Source organism: Meriones unguiculatus, chromosome 3 (assembly GCF_030254825.1).
Source record: "Meriones unguiculatus strain TT.TT164.6M chromosome 3, Bangor_MerUng_6.1, whole genome shotgun sequence".
NCBI classification, from domain to species: Eukaryota; Metazoa; Chordata; class Mammalia; order Rodentia; family Muridae; genus Meriones; species Meriones unguiculatus.
Genome location: NC_083351.1, coordinates 168973669 through 168991564, shown reverse-complemented (window position 1 = coordinate 168991564; position 17896 = coordinate 168973669). Strand labels below are relative to the sequence as shown.

The 17896-nt window shown below is 41.4% G+C and overlaps 1 long non-coding RNA gene across 4 annotated transcripts in view; it reads left to right on the top strand.

Annotated features, from left to right (window-relative positions):
- The window catches only part of LOC132653199 (uncharacterized), a 95607-nt gene that overhangs the window by 22188 nt on the left and 55523 nt on the right, over positions 1-17896 (top strand). For 3 of the 4 annotated variants that reach the window (XR_009590964.1, XR_009590966.1, XR_009590967.1), the window contains exons 3-4: positions 1499-1757; positions 3869-3965. This is a non-coding gene — a long non-coding RNA (uncharacterized LOC132653199). Of the gene's footprint in view, positions 1-1498; positions 1758-3868; positions 4002-17896 lie in introns of those variants that run through there. The other variant, XR_009590965.1, reaches the window with a different exon arrangement.

Genomic DNA, 17896 nt, shown 5'->3' with positions numbered 1-17896 from the left:
GACCTGGTTAGACAATCCCTCACAGACTCTTTTCAGGGGATTTAAGAGTGCACCAGTGTAACAGTACCAACGGTCATATGTGGCAAGCGCTTGACGGACCAAGCTGTCTACCCAGCCCTCTTTTCCCTCTTTGGATTCGTTCAGCCCCCATTTTGAACCACTACTGCTCCGACTGGTTAGCATTTAAACAAATACTGTCTCTAAGGGAGCTACAGAACTGATTTTCTTCTAATGAAAGGCTCACAGAAGTTGTATGCAATCAAAACGTAAACAAAATTATCTCCTTGGAAAGAGAGTATTTTCAACAACAGGTGGCAGAGCAGATTGCAATACAGGAAAATTAATATTCATTAGAAAAAGGGGTAGTCTCACCGCTGGCTGAAAGGCAAGCAGAAACCTTGTGAATGGATACAAAATGTCTATATTCCCACGCCTGCTACAAGGCTGCAAGAGCTTTTAGCTTTATATTAAAACCTGTTAAAAGTTATGAAACCATCAAATTTTAATGTGATTTTAATGAAACCCCACCCCCATTTTCATTGAGAAAAATAAACGAGTAACTGTAACAAATGTTGATCTATGCTGGGAAATGTTTGAAGAAAGTGAATGAGCTAAATTTTCTTCTTCTTCTTCTTTTTTTTTTTTTTTTAAATCTTGCATGTTTTAAACTCTGTATTTCCAAACTTTCCCCAAATGCTAATTGTCCTTGGCAGATTCACTTGTATTTGAAGACATTTTCATTTTCGTTTCTCTTCTTTGTAATATGAATCTGAGACAGGAAAGGCAAAGTCAATATTTAAAGTGGCAGAGAGAGCATTTGGCTTTGTGTCACACACAGTTACTGTTTATGCCGCTGCTTGTACTCAGCATACATCCCCATTAATAATGTATTTTATTTCTAGTTCACGAAAACAAGATTAATTTTTTTTCTTTGCCAAAAATCCTTGATTACTGCAGGCTAATGCCTTGTCAGAATTTGAGCTTTCCAGTTAATCATGGTTAACTGAAGAGATGTGATCTTTTCAGTACCAAATTGAGCAGTTCAAATGCTTCGACTAATTCCTTAAAGATAACGCTTTGAACCACCCACTGGGGCATGTGGTGAAGGCTCTCTCTCCTGATGGAAGGTTATACTTGCAATTTGTCAGGATAATTGATGATGATATTTATCTCATAGTGCCTGACCCCTTCTTGATGTGACCATCACTTTTTGATAAACCTTAAAATTATTAAGGAGACCTGGAGAAGCAAGAGATTTCATAAGGAGCAAGTATTTCTTTTTTTCTTTTCTTTTCTTTTCTTTACTTTTCTTTTCTTTTTTCTTTCTTTGTTTTTCCAGAAGATTCTAAACTTCTCCTCTTCCTGTATCACTTTTCATGCCTCACAGTCCATGGGATTCTGCCAAATTTACTGGAAACAGCTAGTATCAGAAAGAAAAAAGAAAACACAAAAGACCTCATCTGAAGTTACTTAGGCTTCTTATTTGTTTTGTTTTCAGATTCTGAGACATCATCGCCATGCACAGTCCAAGCTTACCTCAAACTCACAATCCTTCTACATTTCCTGCCACATCTACAGCTCCTGCCACATTTCCTTCATTTGCCATGGGAACATTTTCACAGTTTTTTTTTTTTTGAGTTCTCAGTGAATTTAGAAATATATTTTCATGTAAAACATATGTGAAAATATATTAGGTAACCAGGACACTGAAGATAATTGCTTTTGATGATTGAAGCCCCAGGTCAGAATCTCTAATTGTAAGTATTTTTGGAACGGTATTTGCATTCCTGAGTGGGTAAATATCTTTCAACCCTGTGCAGATCTACATTTAGAAAAAGTTAAAGCATGTGGATTAGTAAGATGGTTCATCAAAAAAGGCACCTGCGCTCAAGCCTGAAGACCTAAACTCAATACCAGGACCCACATGGTAGAAGAAGAAAATCATCTCCTTCAAGTTGTTTTATAATTTCCACTCTTATGCCATGACATGTAGATAACACACACACACACACACACACACACACACACAACCATGCATATTAAACACACAATTTTTTTAAATTGTGCATTTTAAACACGCGAATTTTTAAAAAGAATCACTACACATTTGGCACTTAAAGTTATTTATTAATTATTATTTTGTGTGGCCACACGTATGGAGGTCAGGAGACAACTTTGTGGAGTCAGTTCCTTGCTTATACCTTTATGGGGATTCCAGGACTCAGACTCAAGTCACAGACATGTTTGGCAAGTGCCTTTAACCCACTGAGCCCCCTTGCTGGCCATGACACATTTTACAAATAAACAGATCTCCAATGCATATAGCCATGTGTCACCAATGTCACATCATTAAGACTTCTCTGTGAATTTTTCCTCTTGCTTGAATTAGTTCAATTATACTATAACATAATCTATTCCTTCTCCTAGTCTAAATAACTAAAATTATTTTACCTGAAATACATGTATCCATTTATGGATGTGAGAAATAGTTTCTAAGCATATGCTCATTTCAGGTGCCTCTGGAGGAGACTGGACAAAAGCTAGGCCATCTCTAATGTGAAAACATTGATGCATTTCCATCAGGATGGCAGATATGGGTGACTTAGCTCAAAGAGAATAGGTTTGGGAAAGCCTGGGAAATGGTGTGAGCACAGACGCAGTACTGTCTGGAACTAAGAGAAGAGGGAAAGGCCATAATGTCAAACTTGGCCCAGAGTCTGTGATCAGAGCTCAAAAGAGATCACTAGGTTCACTAGGTTTTTCTTCTTATCAATATTTGCCAGAATAACATTGTGGTGCTTTGGGGAAAAAAAAAAAAAAAAAAAAAAAAAAGGTCCTTGTAGGCTCTTAAGTGGCTACTCTGGCAAGGGATCACATCCAAAGATCTAGGTTTATGTTATCCGGCCGGAAGGCAGACATACCCTGGATTACAGTATGATTTGTTTGGAATACAGACATGCCCTTAGTACACAACTTTGATGCCAAACAATGAAGGTAAGGTTAGTTAGTAGAAGAAAGAAACTATGCTTGAAAGTGACATCTAATTGAGGGGCAGACAAAGCAAAGACTTGACAGAATGAGCCAGAGATAGGATATGCCCAACTCTGAAGAGGACAGGAAAGAGAAGCTACTTAAGAGCAGTAGAGTAGAGACAGTAGGTAGGATACAGTAGAGAGAGTAGACAATAGAGTACAGTAGAGAGATCAGTAGAGAAGACAGTAGAATAGAACTGAGTTCAGTACAGAACAGTCCAGGCAGTTCAGTGTAGGTCATCAGACATAGTTGAGGCCAGAGAATAAGAAGGAGCCAGAACTTTAGAACAAATTGCCAGAGTTAGTTTGAGCCAAGCAAGTCAGTGAGAAGTCAAGAGAATATAGATTGAATCAATCAGCTTGGTGAGAAGTTTGAGCCAGAACAACTGAGTTGAACCAACCAGCCACAGGTCAGAAAGAACCAGAAAAGGGCCAGTTATTCTGCAGTAAGCTTTGAGATAGCCATTGCATCTGGCAAATAAAATCTTCATTTACATCTGGCACCCAATGTGGCTGAAAGGAAACCTCAAATGTCTCAGAGGCTGAAAACATTCTAGGCGTAGGTTAGCAGGTAGAGGCTGGAAGCTGAAGCCTACAAAGTCCAGGCTCGCAGAAGATTAGATTGTACAAAGGCTAGAAGCTTCCAGGCCTAGGGATAGTCAGATAGAAATGTTCTGGGCTCAGCCCAAGTCACTTTGTATTCATAAAGCATGGGTACAGCTCTCATCTCATCCCCTCATCTGAGAAAATAAAAATGTCATTTACAGTGTAGGATTAATGCAATATGTGTGGAGTTATCAGAGAAAGTTATCGCTTTCTCTTCCTGTTGCCTGCAGATCAAGATGTAGAACTCTCAGCTCTCTCTCCAGCACCATGTCTGCCTTCAGCTGCCATGCTTATCACCATGATGATAGTGCACTAAGCCTCTGAACTGTAAGTGAGCCCCAATTAAATATTTTCCTTTATAAGAGCTACTGTGGTCATGGTGTTTCTCCACAGCAACAGAAACCCTAACTAAGACAGATATCAAATTACTGAAATCTGAAGTCACTGAAAGTCATGTGGTCCAATGAGTTAAAAAAGGTTAATGAAGGGAAGGTATCTGGATATGAAGCAAAGATCATTACAGAAAATACAGCCCTACCTCCTAAGGCTGGCCTTGAATTCAGGACCCTCCTGGCTCTTTGTCCAGTGGCAGGATTGAAGGCATTTACAACCATGTTAAAATTAAGTGTGGCCGTGACTCGACTTGGGATAGTTTATATCAGGAGGAATGAACTGACTCTACCAATAACAAGGAAAAGGGAGATGGATGTGCTCAATGTCATAGGAGGCCCAGTTTTAGGACACCCTTGACACCATCTCTGCTGTGGTCTATGTGCTTGTGTCTCCCCAAATTCATATATTGATATGTCAACCTTCAAGGCAATGGTATTTGGCAAAAGGGCCTTGGGGAAGTGAGCAGGTCATGAGGGGAGAACCCTCATGGGTGGGGTTTGCACCCTTAGAATGGCATTCAAGGGATGTTGTTCATGCTTGCCATAATTTGAAGACACAGGAAAGGCACCATCTATGAGAAATGGAGATCTCTCGAGACCCTGAGTTCACCCTCGGGCTGCACATCCCAGCCTCCATAACTGTGAGAAATGAATCTCGGTGGTGTATACATCATCTGGCTTATAGCATTTTGTTATTGCAGCTTGAGATAAGCACCAATTTGTATAACCTGTGAGTATGTAGCACCACTCTGACTGCTGTGGTAGAGCTTATCAGCCTGATAGGAAGTATTAATGATCCCAGTCTATCCAGCACTGATCAGATCACCCAAAGAGCTTTTTCAGTGTCCTGCTTAAGTTTATAGATCTCTGGGAACCATTCAGGAAAAAGCCACCAAAATTATACAGAATCAAAGCCGTGTCATATGATGCCTAGCTAAAAACAAACAAACAAACAAACAAACTGGGTTTACTATAGCTTGAGAAAAACAGACCTCAGGAGAAGCAATATTTTACCCATTCTAACCTAGGCTGTACAGCATGGATAGATTCCATAAATGTCTGGAAGACTGCTCTTAGGCAGTCGCCAAAACAAACTACTCTGTGGAGGCTAGAAAAATAAGGAGAGCTTTTTCCCAGGACACATTAGGGGTGACATGTTGAAGCACACAGGCAATGGCCTCCACAGAAGCTAAATTAGATAGCTTCAATCAGAAGGGGAAAGAATATAAAACAAGAGAATTTGTGTCTTATAGCCACCAGGGTAGAGGGTAGGTCAAGGCCAAGTCCACTTCTAGCCTCAGAAGACAATGCTTTCGGCGGCTGAAACATCAAGGGCACCACGGTGGCAAGGGCACCATGCCATGTGTGATGGCATGAGCTTGAAATCCCAGCTCTTGGGTAAAAGCAAGAGGATCAGGAGATCGTGGGCCACCTCAGATACACGAGAGTGAGAGGCCAGTCTGGGTCACACAAAACTTCATCTCAAGAAAACAACCTAAGTCAATAAACCAAGGGACATAGGAATCCTGTTTATTTGGTGAAAACTTTTAAGAATATAGATTTTTGTGACCTCATTCACTTTATCTAAAAATATCTACATTGGTACTTGATCTTAGCCAAAAGGCCACTTAGTGATCTATATATAGATATGTAACATGTTTGTTATTATAAAAATTCAAAAAGTACAGAAGCATAAAAAATAGGGCTGAAATGTCCCTGAGGGTTGGAACATTTGTCTGTGTGTGAGAGGCCTTAGGTTTGACCCCCTAGTACCGTAGTATAAATGCATAAACAAAATAATAACAATGAAAAGAAATTATTTCTTTATTGCTTTGCTAACATTTATTTCTCAACAATAAGAAACACCTTTTATCCTCCTGCTCTATCAAAGCTGGCACCTTTGACAATACTGTTTTTATTAATATTTGAGGGCTGACGACAAATGGGATCGTGCTGGTTATTTTTATGTCAACTTGACACAAGCTAGAGTTATTTTAGAGGACGGAACCTCAGTTGAGAAAATGTCCCCGCCAGATAGGCGTGTGGGCAAGCTTGTGGTTCACTTTCTTGATTGATGGTTGACATGGTAGGGCCAAGCTCACTGCGGCCAGTGCCATTCCTGGTGCTCTAAGAAAACAGGCGGAGCAAGCCAGGAAGTCCTACTCTTTCACGGCCTCTGCTTCAGTTCTTCCTGCCTTGAGTTCCTGCCCTGTCTTCCCTTGATGATGGACTGTGATATGGAGATGTAAGCAAAACAAACCCTTTCCTCTCCAAAATGTTGGTCATGGTGTTTTAGTAGAGCATAGAAACACTAAGACAGATATGTTGTTACTTATCCATGTTCAGTGCCAATGGGTGGAATGGAAAGTCAGGTGCCCCGGTCAAACTGTTAGTTTTGTTACTATATAACTGTAGTAAAAGTGGCCTGGGCCCCAGTTGCACTTGGCCAGGATAGCTCATATTTGGGAAAAAGTTACTGGGAGCATTGATGGCTACAGTTTCCTTCATACAAGGGTCCCCCTGCCACATAAATGTAAGAGTGCTGGGAAGAGGCATGGCATCTGTTGGGTTGTGAGTCTAATACAAACAGCCACTGAGAAAATACCTCTGAGCTGTATTCACTTCTACAAAACTATCTGATAGTCTGACATGCTTATTCCCCCACCCGAAATCGGTACTCCTTTAGTGTCTGTCCTTACTGGCAATCGGAAGTTAGAGGGGAAAGCCCCCCTCCCCGTATTACCGGAGAGTATATATACAAAGACTGGAATGACAGGGGTCAGGAGGTTAGCAATGTCTAGGGAAATTTCTCAAAGGAAACAAAAGGAATTGGAACAACTGTTTCCACCATTCTTTGGAGTGTCCGTATTTATTTAGGATTTATTCTTGCAGATGTTTTTCCTTCTTTGCAAAGTATGTCAACTTCTTACGTTTTTTTTTTTTTCATACAAAAATAAGAATAATAAAAAAAACATGTTGCACGTGTTTGTGATGCTAGGGATAAAACTCAGGTTCAGACACACAGGTGTTTCACAGTACATTTGGAATGCACACGCACACACACACACACACTTAGGGCTTTGGGCATACCAGGTGAGCATTCTCCCACTGACCTACATGAAGCCTGGGCTAACTTATTCTTTTTAAGGATTCTTAGAATTCAGTGAATTGACTGGCCCTAGTAACTGACATTTATGTTCTTGATACTTTTGTTTTACTGTTAAAAATAACCACGAAATGGGTACCACCTTTGTCTGAAGAGAGACACAGTGGGGTGCTTATTGCTGAACGTATTTAAACCTAGGCTAGGAAGGGACACTACAAGATAGAAGCCGCAGCTGATTGTGCGGCTTGCACCGGGATGTAGAACTCAGGCGCGAAGGGAGGGTGTGGCTGAAGCCCTCCCAGCCTGGACAAGGAAGAGCTGGCCCGCCCCACACATCTGTGCAAGTCGCTAACAAATTTCTCACGACCAGACCCTCTCCAACCAGACCCTCTCCGCTTCACATCTGGGTTGCCTTACTGACTCAGCAGGGTACTTCCTGGCTGAAGTTTCCAAGAAGCCTCGGGGAAGAAATGACATCAGCTCGTGACCTTTGAACTTGAAGTCTCAACTGTTTTACTGTTCTCTGAGGCGGTTTTCACAGCACATCTGCTGGCCAGGCAGTTAAGATAAGGAGAAGTCCAGCGGACTGTTTAAGGCCAATCAGCAGCAGCCCGTTTAGTTTCCAGAGGACCAGAGGATGGATGTGTGAAGTTTATGATCTCTGGGTGAACATTTCCTCTGTTTCTTAGTGGCCCCACATTGATGGCTTCGAAAAGGTTAACTAGTAAGCCTTTCCAGAACGATATTTTTTTATAGCGGTTGAATACTGAAGGCTGCTGATCCGGGTGCTAAATGACTGGGGTCTGCTGTTTCTGAAAGAAAAATCTGTGATAGCTAAATACTTTAGTTTAGAAATAATTTTGTATTTACAGGAAACCTACCTGAACAGAGTACCCATACACTCTGCCTAGATTTTTGTTCGTACTCACTTCAGTGAGAAAACTGTTTTGATTGGAAAAATCTGGATATTTTGTGAATATAGCTCTTTAAATGCTATAAAGTCTAAATTGACATAAAATACTTCTGATAAGAGTTGAAGATCTAAATTGCAAGTACCGTAAATGTGCAAATATGGCAGGATTTGAATTCTTTACATTAGAAAGAACACAAAGAGTTTTATTAATAATTTTGTGCTGATTATAGACCTAAGTAATATTATCATTGACATATTCAGTCAGTGGGAACCAGGAATATTTCTAGTCAACCCAAATCCAAAATCTGACATGCTCTAAAATCTCACATTTTTATGCACTGACATGGCATGGGTCTGATGTTTCCATATGCATAAACTTTGTTATACCATATTGGCAAACCAAAATCTGACTCCTTGTGTCCAGCATTTCATATGAAGGATAACCAACCTGTACTAACATTGACTTCCTCAAGATATTACCAATTTAGTTACTAAAAAAACTTAAGCCATATGCAAGGCTGTGTTACATTGCCTATTGGACATTACTGCCCAAGATAATCAATTATAAAATTTAGGCAAAACTGAAATATCTCAGTAAAGTACCAGGATATAAAACTAACAAACAGTATGCAAACCTATGTTTTCACATGCACAAAACCCTTATATTTTATGCTTCTTTTAAAGTTTATTTAAGACAGATTAAAAAAAAAAAAGCATAAACTGGATGTGGTGGTGCTTGCCTTTAATCCCAGCACTGGGGGAGGCAGAGGCAGGCAGATCTCTGTGAGTTCAAGGCCAGCCTGGTCTACAAAGTGAGTCCAGGACAACCAAGGCTACACAGAGAAACCCTGTCTCAAATTACAATATAAAAATAGACTTCACACACATGCACACATATCTAATCTCAAAGCTGGGTGTGGTAGCTGGGTGTGGTTGTGTGCCCCTATAATCTTAGAACTCACTGGTTGCTGGAGGCCAGCTGGAGGCTGCATGTGCATAGGAAAGAAAGAAAGAAAGAAAGAAAGAAAGAAAGAAAGAAAGAAAGAAAGAAAGAGAGAGAAAAGAAAGAAAGAGAAAGAGAGAGAAAGAAAGAAAAAAAGAAAGAAAAAGAAAGAAAGAAAGAAAGAAAGAAAGAAAGAAAGAAAGAAAGAAAGAAAGAAAGAAAGAAAGAAAGAAAGAAAGAAAGAAAGAAACACAACAGTCCTTGCAAGATGGCTTAGTAGGTAAAGACATCTGGTATCAACCCTTTTCAGTTATATGGAAAGAGAGAACAGACCCTCAAATTTTGTTCTTTGGCTTCCAGTTGAACATCAGACTATGGTCACAAACACAAAATAAGTTAAAATGTAGCAAAACATGTACGTGGGCCAGGCAGTGGTAGCGAACACCTGTAATCTCAGCACTCAGGAGGCAAGGGCAGATCTCTGAGTTGGAGGCCAGACTAGTCTACAGAGTGAGTTCTAGGACAGCCAAGACTACACAGAGAAACCCTGTCTTGAAAAAAGTAAAATCAAATAAAATAATTATGTGAAACACAAAGAAGACTGGAAGGAGCGTAAACAAATACATTTTTTTAAATTGCAAAATTATCAAGACGAGTTATTGGTTCCTCATCTAATTCATTTTAATGAAATCCCCAAATCCTGAAAAAGTACCTTCCTCCCCACCTCCAGGAATTAAAATAGTTGATGTAAAATAAGTTTGTAGGAAAATATGAACGTACCAGTATGTTCTGGAAAATATAACACAGAGCCAGAAGAAGGGCCTAGCTAGTATTACCTTTTAAAATACACAGCAAGATCTGCTCAGTGCTAACACACAACCAGACAGAAGTAGATCTGAACCCCATGGGACCTTAGCTGAGGTCTCAGAGAGAAGGAGGCCTAACTAGATACATGTGTCCTGTATGTGATGATGGTGGACTTTCAAATGCCTGAGACAAATATCAACGCTATAACAAATAGTGTCAAAACATCTAGGTGGCCATTTTGACAGTGACGAAATGACATTCATTTCTCATATAGTATATAAGAAGAGCAAACCAGGTACATTTCTAAACACTAGAGGAAAAGGGAGAGAAAAGAAAGACAGAGACAAAGACACAATAAGTTCTAAGCCAGTGGTTTCCAACCTTCCTGATGTTCTGACCTTTTAATGCAGTTCCTCATGTTGTGGTGACTCCCAATCATAAAATTATTTTTTTCCTTACTACTTCATAACTGTAATTTTGCTACTGTTACAAATTGTATATAAATATTTTTGGAGACAGAGGGTTGCCGACCCACAGGTTGAGAACTGCTGCTCTAGGTAAATCAGAGATAAAAATGTAAATACAACCAAAGAACACAAGTACTGGAAGAAACATGAGTTGGTTCAACTCTAATGCCATTGTAGGAAAAAGCCTCTTTGTGTCATTCAAAACCCAGATGCAAAAACGTACAGGCACTCTTCCAGGACTGAGGACCCTTCTATACATTAATTCTTCTTGGCCAATTGTGCTGCCTTATCTACTTGGTCCAGCACGGCTCATGCTAATATTCTCATTCCAGGCTGCAAGAGGGAACTTCTCTTTAACAACATCACTCAGAAATTATTATCTCGAGCAGTCTGTGTGGGAAGTTATGTCAGCAGTTCCGGGACCATACCTCTGCCTGTGTTGACTCTGCATAGAGAGAGTCACCACATTCGGGCTTCTGCCGGCTCCTTGGTCCACAGCTGGCACAGCTGGCAGGGAAACCCCAAGCAGGGCAAGGTGTGGCTAGAAGCCTCCCGGCTTCATTTTGTCCAGTCTGTTGAGAAAACAGCAAAGGCTTGGTGAGGAAAGCAGGAGGAAGTCAGAGCAAGTCACTTGGGAGTTCATGCACTTACAGAATCTGGTTAAGCTAAGGGGCCAGGGGCCGGGCAGATGGCTGGGTTCGGGACCCACACAAAAATCTGGGCATGGCAGTTTGTATCTCTAATGCTGGTGCTGGGGAGGTGGAGAAAAGCAAACCCCAGAGACTCACTCACTGGCCAGTCTAATTGCCTAAATGGTGAGCAGGAGCCAATGAGAAAAACTCTTTCTCTCAAAAAAAAAAAAAAAAAAAAAAAAAAATATATATATATATATATATATATATGGCTGGTGAGGAACCACACCTAAAGCTGAATTTAGCTTCCATATGCACACGCAAGTACGCACACAAGATGTATGCATACACACCAAAGAACCAGATTAATGTAAGTGTAAACTCTTCTGTTTCACTCGGGAGAAGTTACGTGACTTCAGAGCCTCGGTTTACCATCTCTAAAATGGGGACTGTATTGTGGGCCTCATGGGGAGTGCTCCAAGAATGCCAAGAGCTGGCTCCAGGCACACAGTATGACTCTGCAAATGTAAGCCATTAGATAGTGTCGCATTTGAAATGCCACCAACCACCATATCAGGGTGAATCAGATGAGTCACAGCTCTTGGGCACAGCCGTGCCTCAGTTTCCTGAGAAAGCAGGGCCTATTCACAGGAAGCTTCGGAACTGCTGGTGAGGGCCTGGAGAGGTGACCCAGCAAGTAAGGACACTTGCTGCTAAGCCTGACTACCTAAGTTTGATCTCCCCACACTGACTTCTGCAAGTTGCCTCAGCGTGGCATGCGTACCCCGCCCTCACAAACATAATAAATAAATAAACACATTTAAGGAAACCTTGCTAAGGAATAACATTAAGTGCTTGGCCAGCTCCTCTAGATCCTACACCTAGGGGTACAAAATGATGAGCTTCAAAACAGCATCATAAAGTCTAGTCTTTTCACTTTCTCATCGGAATCTAAGCAGCCCATACCACTGACACCCCGATAACCTGGAAGTTGTTTCCTGAGACTCACTTGGTAATATTATCATCTGAAGTCCTAGGGTAAAAACAAAGGGGCAATTCAAGGGGACCAGAAAGTAAGACTTGCACCGAGGGGACACTGAGGCACAGGTGTGAGCAGTGCTTAAGAAACCTCAGGTGCTAAAGCTCTGTGCTTATGGAGTGAGGACAGTAGCTACACTTTAAAATTATTTTATATTTAGGTGTATGTGTGTGTGTGTGCGTGCATTTTTCAGGAGAGATATGTTGGAGGTCAGAGGACAACTTGCAGCAGTCATTTCTGTCCTTCTACCACGTGGATCCTGGGGATCAAACCCAGGTCACCAGGCTTGGTGGCAGGTGCCTTTACTGCCTGAGCCATCTCACCGGCCCACCGGCTTGCTTTTTAGGTAATGTTGTATGTTAGCCATAATTTTGACGGTATTTACTTGCAGGCTCGCTAGGCTACCTCTTGATCTTGCCCACAGGGATAGAAACACATAGGCCTCTTTAGAGGCCAGCATCCCAGATGAGCTGGCCTGGGGACTGGGTGACAGCTGGCATCTGCTCTGAGACACTGTGTAGCTTGAAGAGTCCCATCCTTCTGTTCAAGTCGACAACAACGTTGGGCGACTCCCGCCCTGGACCTCAGCCTTTTCAACTGTGGGTCACAACCTCAAAGGGCCTTAGGCAGTTTTTCCTGTGTGTGTGTGGAGGGCTGGGGTTAAAACTTGGGTAATGGTAGAATCTAGTAAACATTCAGAACCAACAATTAATTAAAAAGCAAATGAAAAATGAAAAAAAAAAAAAAAGAAATTGTACATCTCACTCCCTAGCTCACTTCTCATTGGCTAGTATTTAGTCAACTGAAAATATTCAACTAAAAATAAGGCTATAAAATGCAGTGCCTGGGCTACAAGTATACAAGCCACATGGTTCCCTTGATAACTTTTCTCACAATGGTGGGAGGAGGGCAAGAGCATTGGTCTTCAGAGCCACTTCTAAGAGGTTTCTAATCCCATTCAGGAAGCTCTTACCCCATCCCGTGGCCTGATGACTGCCCCAAGGAGGGCATACCACAGCATTGGGAATAAGGTTTCAATATATGATAGCTAACAACGTTTCTTTTTCAACTAGAAGAGTCACCAGCAGTTGTTTCTAAACCTATTGAGTTCTTCTTAGGATAGCCCCTAGTAGTGGAAGGAAAGCACAGCAGATGAAAACAACAGTATAAAAATCCGTGTGCTAAAGATAAGGGCAGAGAGGGAGGCGGTGTGCATTCTAAGGGCCTAGCTGCTGCAGACTTCACCATTCCAAGCTCATCTGCTCCTTATTTGTTTCACTTGTAGCACTGATTTGAGTATTACGCCTTTTTAAATGTGTTTGTCTACTTTAGTACTATTAAAACCCCTAATAGACAGTCGGGTATATCATTAAGTTTTATTTTCCACAGTTCTTAACCAAATCTTGGCTTTTCAATAGACTCTAATATGCGTTTGTTGCTTCAGTTAATGTGAGTGTGTGCGTGTGTGTGTGATCTTCAACTATTTTTGACGACTGTGCATATCATTCAATCCCTATCCTATAACACCCCACCGCTATTAAATGTGCTAAGTGAAATAATTATAAATTCTCAGGGCTCTACCAGAAACTGGGGCTCATGAAGGAATGCCCTGATCTGGGCAGAACCTGCTGGGCAAGTGAATGGCCTCCAAGACTTCTGAAGAACCAGCGTTCACCCTCCCCTGCCCTCCCGCCCTCCCGCCCTCCCGCCCTCCCGCCCTCCCGCCCTCCCGGGGAGCAGAAGCTGCAAGTACTGACTTGTAGGCCCCAGAGGGACTGGAAGAAAAGGGCCACAGTTCAGCTTCTGTGTGCTTAAGCCAGGAATTCCTCTAAAACTTGGCTGTTTGCCTTTTCACTTTCCTGATTACTGGGGATCTTGGGGCTCCAAACCGTCGTGGGAGCAGAAGGATCAAGACAGTACCCAGAATTCCTCTCATTGCCTAGTTCACACAGCAGTGCTCACCCCGCAAGTTTGTAGAGAACTCAGGGTTACATGGTTACGTTCATATTCTTTCTCTCCTACTCTCTCTCCATTTCTCCCTCCTTCCCTCCGTGTGTGTGTGTGTGTGTGTGTGTGTGTGTGAGCGAGAGAGAGAGAGAGAGAGAGAGAGAGAGAGAGAGAGAAACGGAGGAAGAGGAAGAGAGTGTGTTGTTTATTCGTTATTATTCTTTAGTGAGGTTTCAGCTGGCAGCTCACCCTACTGTTTGTTCTTTCTGAAAAGCAGTTTTGCTTCATTAAAATGTGGTGAAAGGAACACCACATTTAATTGAATGAAAACTGTAAATGGGCACATTAAGTGGGTTGCTGCCTCAGAGAATGACAATGAAGAGAGACTACGAAGAACACTGAGCTTCCTCTGGCTCCCTGCTACCCTGTCTGGTGTTCTGCAGGAAGACCCACATCCACATCCCCAGGAACCCAGGGTGTTCGGAGCTCAAGCCCCCTCCAGACTCAAGGAACCAAAATCACAGTTTAGCAAGAGCCTTGGTGACTCTTCTCCCAGAAAGGCTCGAAAAGCCACAGACGCGATCTGGGCAGACTGGACTCATAAAAGACTTCAAAAGGCCTTGCACTTTGCCCTCGGGAACCTATTAACATCTCCCTTTTCCCTTCCCTATCTTTTCCTTCCCTTCCCTCCTCTCCTCTCTTCTCTTCTCTCCTCCTTTCTCTCCCTTTCTACTGTGTTTCTAGTCATTCTTATGGAACATTAAGGGTTGCTTCAAACTGAGCTCAGCAATTGTCCCAGATCAATGTTGAGATATCTAGAAATGTCTAACCCAATTAAAAAAATATAAATACATTATATATGCATATATACATATATACGACTATAGGAAGAAAAATAATTTGCTCTATCTTATAAATTATAAAATTGGGGCTTATAGAAGTTAGGTGATGCATCTAATCTGTGACTGGCAACCACTCCAACTCCCCTCCCCCATCACACTCTTCAGTTTTCATTGCAGTGTTCAGTAACTGCCAAGGAAAAAAAGGAAGAAATGGAAAGCCTGAGTGAGAAGTTCAGTTCCACCCTGGAAATGACTGAAGGGGAATCTGGGCTGTTCCAGAAAAGAGCAGAAGATAAAGGAGGATCCTCCCTGAGGCAAGGGTCTTGTAAACAGAGGATTCTGTTATCTTTGGCAATTCTGCCTGTCACTTCATTTTGTTCAACTTCCTACACCTCACGTAGAAGGAGGGAGACTCAAAAGGGTGGAGACAAAGAGAAGAAAGGGGTGGCACCAGGATGGGAGTAAGCAGAATACGACAGTTGTAGGTTCTGACCCCAGACTTCAAAAGGAGAACGTAGACTGTAGTTTCTGTTAGCTATACATATAGTTTCTATATGCTATAGACTATGTTACTATAGACTGATCACTACATTTACTAATTTTTTAAAATTCAAAGCCAAGAAAGAATTGAGATAATATGTGAAAAACTGCATATTGAGCCAGGAATGGTGGCTCATAACTGTAATTCCAGGAATTGGGAGCATGAGGCAGAAGAATTGCTGAGAGTTTGACACCAGCCTGAACTACATACAGAGTTATAGTCCCACTAAGAGACTCTGACTCAAAAAAATCAAAACCAAACTAAAACAGAACAAAACCCATGTGTACTATCACCTACATGTATCTGTAGTCCTTCTCTTTCTCCCATTCAGTTTTTCACTAAAGCAGTTTGGACATTCTTTTATCCCTAAACATTATCATGGTCTTCCAAGAACGAAATCACTCTTTATAAAACTACCAAACCATTCTCATATCTGGGAAATAAGACACTGATATACCATCTAGTTTACTGGTCATATTCAAATGTCCCTAGTTGACCTCTCTGTTCAAGCTGGTTTTATTGGGTTTTGTTTATTTTTTGTTTTTTTGAGACAGGGCTTCTCTGTGTAGCCTTGGCTGTCCTGGACTTGCTTTGTAGACCAGGCTGGGCTCAAACTCACAGTGATCACCTGCCTCTTGCTTGTGAGTGCTGCTGGGATTAAAGGCCTGCACCACCATGCCCAGCATTTTCTTTATTGAGCAAGTGTCATGTGTTTGGTAATAAATATCTTAATTTTATTTCAATCTAAACTAAAGCATTGATTCCCTCTGCATCCTCCAACTCCGACTCCTGCTTCTCATCACTTCTCATCTTGTAGAATATATCACAGTCTAGACTTCATGGGTTGTTTTTTATTTTTATAATTTGTTCCAGATTTATATTTGTTTAAAACTGAAGCCACTACACATAGCTTTTGGTAGGAGTTGCTATCATGTGATAGGCTTTTTGGAATTAAATGTTGCATTTTAAGCCTCTCACTAGGCTAGTGAAATGATCTGGTACCAGGTTGGGCAAATTAAATCTTGGCACCAGTCAAATCCCGCCCACCTAATTCCACAAGTGATGCTTATTGGAGCTCAGCCATGCTTGTTCATTTACATATTTTAGGGTTACTTTCTGTCTCCTGCTATGAAGGCACATTTGTGTAGGTGTAACAGAAACCACATGGTCTGTGAAGCTTAGAATATTTACTATTCAGCTTGTCAGAAGACAAAATTACAGCTTTACACATCTTGGTTTTTAACTGTAATCCTGGAACCTGGCAATGCTTCATTCTATAAAATAGAACGAGTGTTTAATGAACCAACCAATGGTGCTTAGCTTCCTAGGTGGAAACACATGATGGAAAAGCAGAGAGACACTGAAGAGTGGATTGGCAGTCTCAGCCTTCCTTTCCTCTGTCACCTACTAGAAGGAACTTTCTTATCTTACCAGTTTCTCGGGCTCTCACCTCCTGCCTCATTCATTTACTTCAGATAACTGAGATGTGGCTTGAGGCATGAGAAGTCAGCTTGAAGGACTCCATTTTGTTTGCTCTGGATCTACGGCAGGAGCTCAGGCCAAACCAAAGCCCTCCTACAGTTTTATTTAACAACCTTTTATAGAGCAGATTTTCTGACCCCTAACCAGGAGCAAAAGACAAAAATATCCCTTTCTGCTTTGGCCTTTAGTTAAGGGATCATAGAGGCCAATATGGTAGGCAGTAGGAAGGGCTGCTCTTATCAAGACCACTTCTCTTGATTTTCAATTCTCTTCCATTTACCAATTTCTCTCATGGCTTTACCTTCTCCACTTGGATTTAATCCAAACACTTAGACATGAACTTCAAGGAAAGGCTCTTTACAACCTGCTCTACCCTGTCCTTTGGACTATAATATTAATGCCATATATTCTAGGGAAAATACAACCTGCAAACAACCAAAACAAGAGCAGAAACTCAAGTGGCATATTTATATTTGGGTTATCATTTGAGGAAAAGAAGGGAACCAGCCAGAGCGTATGGGAAGAATAAAAACAGAGAACAGTGATATATACATATAAAATGTCATAATGAAACTCATTTGTATGCTAACCTTAAAATTAATGCATAAATAAATAAAATGTAGGTTATTAATGAAGAAAGCAGGAGATGAGCAGTGGTAATTGACAGTTGTCACAAGGACTCCAGGTCAACCTGGTCCAAATAGTTTGAACCCACACTTTGGAAATCACTGCTTCAGTGAAAGTAAATACTTGCCTTTGATCCCTCTATGTCTTACCACAAGTCTGAACTCGTTCATCTTTCTCCAAAAGTTGGGCATGTGGGCTGTGGTGATGAACACCTGGAATCTTAGCCCTTGGCAGACTGAGGAGGCAAGGTTGTAAATTCAAAGCCAGTCTAGATGACTACCAAGGTTCAGGGTAGCTTTAGCTACAGGGAGAGACTCATTTTTCATAGATGGGTAGATAGATCAATGATAGATAGATAGATAGATAGATAGATAGATAGATGTAGTGTATGCAGATGTGACTTGATGAACTGCTTTGGAGCCCTTCTTCCTGTCTTCCTATCTCATATTTGTGACATGCTCACTGTAGCCTGAGCTTGTAGGAATGTGCACACATGCCCATTATCATGGATCATAGCACA